The sequence below is a fragment of the Mus pahari genome, chromosome 10 (genome assembly GCF_900095145.1).
Source record: "Mus pahari chromosome 10, PAHARI_EIJ_v1.1, whole genome shotgun sequence".
NCBI lineage: Eukaryota > Metazoa > Chordata > Mammalia > Rodentia > Muridae > Mus > Mus pahari.
This window is the reverse complement of record NC_034599.1, coordinates 13,292,735-13,297,241: the sequence shown is the minus strand read 5'-3', so window position 1 is coordinate 13,297,241 and position 4,507 is coordinate 13,292,735.

Genomic DNA, 4,507 nt, shown 5'->3' with positions numbered 1-4,507 from the left:
AGTTCCAGTCCTGAATCCTTTGGTAATCAACAGCAGTATGGAAATGTAAGCGGAATAAACCCTTTCCTCCACAACTTGTTTCTTGGTCATGATGTTGTGCAGGAATAGAAACCCTGACTAAGACATGGGGCATAGAACCTCCCGAGACCAAGGTCCTCTCCTCCCGTTGATGATCAACTAGGCCATCCTCTGCTACATATGCAGCTAGAGACACGAGTCCCACCAGGTGTACTCTTTGATTGGTAGTTTAGTCCCAGGGAGCTCTGGGGGTACTGGTTAATTCATATTGTTATTCCTCCTATAGGGCCGCAAACCCCTTCAACTCCTTGGGTACATTCTCTAGCTCCTTCATTGGGGACCCTGTGCTCTGTCCGATGGGTGACTGTGAACATCCATTTCTGTATTTGCCAGGCACTGGTAGAGCCTCTCAGGAAACAGCTTTATCAGACTCCTGTCAGAAAAATCTTCTTGATATCTGCAATAGTGTCTGGGTTTGGTGGTTGATTAAGGGATGGATTCCCAGGTGGGCAGTCTCTGGATGGTCATTCCTTCAGGCTCTGCTCCACACTTTGTCTCTTTAACTCCTTCCATGGGAATTTTGTTATACCTTCTAAGAAGGATCGAAATATCCATACCAAAGTCTTCCTTCTTCTTGAGTTTCACGTGTTTTGCAAATTGTATCTTGGGTATTCTGAGCTTTTGGACTAATGTCCACTTATCAGTGAGTGTATATCATGTGTGTTCTTTTGTGATTGGGTTACCTCACTCAGGATGATACCCTCCAGATCCATCCATTTGTCTAAGAAATTCATAAATTCATTGTTTTAAATAGCTGCATAGTACTCCATTGTGTAAATATAGCACATTTTCTGTATCCATTCCTCTGTTGAGGGAAATCTGGGTTCTTTTCAACTTCTGGCTATTATAAATAACTTTTCTATAAATATAGTGGAACTTGTGTCCTTATTACAAGTAGGAACATCTTCTGGGTATATGCTCAGGAGTGGTATTGCTGGATCTTGTGATAGTACTATGTCCAATTTTCTGAGGAACTGCCAAACTGATTTCCAGAGTGGTTATACCAGCTTGCACTCCCACCAGCAATGGAGTAGTGTTCCTTTTTCTCCACATAGTCACCAGTATCTGCTGTCATCTGAATATTTAATCTTAGTCATTCTGACTGGTGTGAGGTTTAGTTTCATGGTTATTTTGATTTGCATTTCCCTGATGATTAAGGATGTTGGATTTTTTTAGGTGCTTCTCAACCATTTGATATTCCTCAGTTGAGACTTCTTTGTTTAGTTCTGTATTCCATTTCTTTTTTTAAAATTAGATATTTTCTTTATTTACATTTCAAATGCTATCCTGAAAGTTCCCTATACCCTCCCCCCCACCCCTGCTCCCCTACCCACCCACACCTACTTCTTGGCCCTGGCATTCCCCTGTACTGAGGCATATAAAGTTTGCAAGACCAAGGGGCCTCTCTTCCCAATGATGGCCGATTAGGCCATCTTCTGCTACATATGCAGCTAGAGACANNAGCTCAGGGGGNACTGGTTAGTTCATATTGTTGTTCCACCTACAGGGTTGCAGCCCCCTTCAGCTCCTTGGGTACTTTCTCTAGCTCCTCCATTGGGGCCCTGTGTTCCATCCAGTAGCTAACTGTGAGCATCCACTTCTGTGTTTGCCAGGCACTGGCATAGCCTCATAAGAGAGAGCTATATCAGGGTCCTGTCAGCAAAATCTTTCTGGCATGTGCAATAGTGTCTGGGATGGTGTTTGTATATGGGATAGATCCCAGGTGGGGCAGTCTCTAGATGGTCCTTCCTTCCATTTCAGCTCTGAACTTTGTCTCTGTAAAGCTTTCCATGGGGATTTTGTTCCCCATTCTAAGAAGGAGTATCCACACTTTGGTATTCTTTCTTCTTGAGTTTCATGTGTTTTGCAAACTGTATCTTGGCTATTCTAAGTTTCTGGGCTAATATCTGCTTATCAGTGAGTGCATACCATGTGTGTTCTTTTGTGTTTGGGTTACCTCACTCAGGATGATATCCTCCAGATCCATCCATTTGCCTAAGAATTTCATAAATTCATTATTTTTATATAGCTGAGTAGTATTCCATTGTATAAATGTACCACATTTTCTGTATCCATTCATCTGTTGTGGGACATCTGGGTTCTTTCCAGCTTCTGGCTATTATAAATAAGGCTGCTTTGAACATAGTGGAGCATGTGTCCTTATTACCAGTTGGAACATCTTCTGGGTTTATGACCAGTGCACAGAGGGTTGAGGATCAGTTCCACCTCCTCGCTGAGGATGAAGGCCCGTAGTAAGACTGTGTCCCAGAAGCTGTGTGGCCTTTGTGGCCTGTGTTCTCCTGAGCAAACCTGCCTTAGGGAGACACCAGAGAGAAAAAGGCCCCATTTGTCAATTCTTGATCTTAGAGCATAAGCCATTGTTGTTCTGTTCAGGAAATCACCCCCCCCCCGTTCCCATATTTTTAATTGAGGCTTTTCCCCACTTTCTCTTCTATTAGATTCAGTGTGCCTGGTTTTATGTGTAGGTCCTTGACCCACTTGGACTTTAGCTTTCTATAGGGAGATAACAATGGATCAATTTGCCTTCTTCTACATGATGACTACCAGTTATACTAGCACCATTTGTTGGAAATACTGTCTTTTTTCCACTGGATGTTTTTAGCTCCTTTGTTGAAGATCAAGTGACTGTAGGTGTGTTGGTTCATTTCTGGGTCTTCAATTCTATGATATTGATCTCTACCTGCCTGTCACTGTACCAGTACCACACAGTTTTTGTCACTAGGTTTCCCTATCCTGTTTGTTTTTTTGTTTGTTTTTTGTTATTCTAAATGAATTTGAGAATTGCTCTTTCTAACATAAAGAATTGAATTGCAATTTTGATGGGGATTGCACTGAATCTATATTGTTCCCACTTCTTTATTTGCCAAATTTTGTTGCAATGAGTCTGATTTGAGTCTTTTGGTTTCTGATTCACTATCATTGCTGGATCCTCTCTGGATCTCCTTTTGTATTCCCTGGTGTTGCTCTGTGTCATGAAGATCCTTCAGTGTTTCAGTAATTCATAAATGTGATAGATTTTTGGGTTGGGCCAACTCATAGTCCTGGATCTGGCTCTGGATGGTGGTTGAGCTAGCTGGTCAGCCCTACAGTTCCCCCACACCAAGGCTTTCCCTCCAGCATTGCTTTAACTAGCTTGTCCAAAGCTGCAGCCAGTAAGAGGCAGAGCCAATTTTTCTTCTCTCACACCCACCAGGATGGCTTAGCAGCACCCATACCAGCAGTACTATACAGGACCACTCTCCAGAGTACTTTAGCCAGTGATGCACAGAGCCAGCTATCCTGCTCTTACAACCCCTGGGCCAGCTCTCCCTGTTGCTCAAGGTGTCAAGGTGCAAGGGGAACAGATGCATTATTTAAGCACAAGAGGCTCCACCTATCCCAGACCATCATGAGCAACACAAACACTGCCAAGCCTATGGTCCTTTCTAATTTCAAGTGGTACTGCAGAGCTATAGCAGTAAAAGCATGTGGCACATTGATTACATTAATCAATGGAATAAAATGATGTGTTTCCACATACCTACAGATATCTGAGGTTTTAGTAAAGATGTAAAAAACATATATGGAGAAAAAACAGAAATCTCAATTTTTTTTAAGCTGTATATCTATATGTAAAAGAATGAAGCTTAATTTTTTTTCACTATTTATACAAATCAATTCCACATGGATCATAGGCCTCAATGAAACTTCAAGAAGAAATAAGAAATGCTCTCTTCAGAACATAGGTTTGATTAGAACTATGTTGACCCAGAAAATAAGAACAATAGTCATTTTTTAAGTGAAGAACCTAAGCGTAGATGGGACAATTTTCCAAAATTCAAGATTAATTGTAGAATAAGTAATTAAATTTTTGTCATCTAATTTTGAAATCTGTACCTTCCTCTTATCTAAAATGGTGTTGTCACAGATATTTAAAAGTTAGAAGTTAAAAAATCAACTACATTAAAAGAAGTTAGTATATCTTTCAACTTTAGTATGTAATGAAGTACTTAGGACTTGCTGGTTTAAAATATGAATTAGCAAGTGTGACAGCAGTAGTTTGCTGAAATGATAAAATTTAAATATCATTTAAAACTCTCTCTCTCTTTGTGTGTGTGTGTGTGTGTGTGTGTGTGTGTGTCAGAAGATAACCTCTAGTGTCTATCCTCACGTCCTATCTTATTTGAGACAAGATCTCTGATTGTTCATTGTTGTGTATGCCAGGTTTACAAACTATCAGGGATTATCCTGTGTCTGCATTTCATCTAACTGTAGGAACACTGGAATTACAGGTGTTCACACTATAACATTCATCCTTATGTGGATTTGGGATATCTATCACGGATCCTCAAGCTTGCATAACAAGAGGTTAACCTGACATTCGGAGCACTGGGCAGAAATCACATTGTGTCAACATCTGACTCCGGTC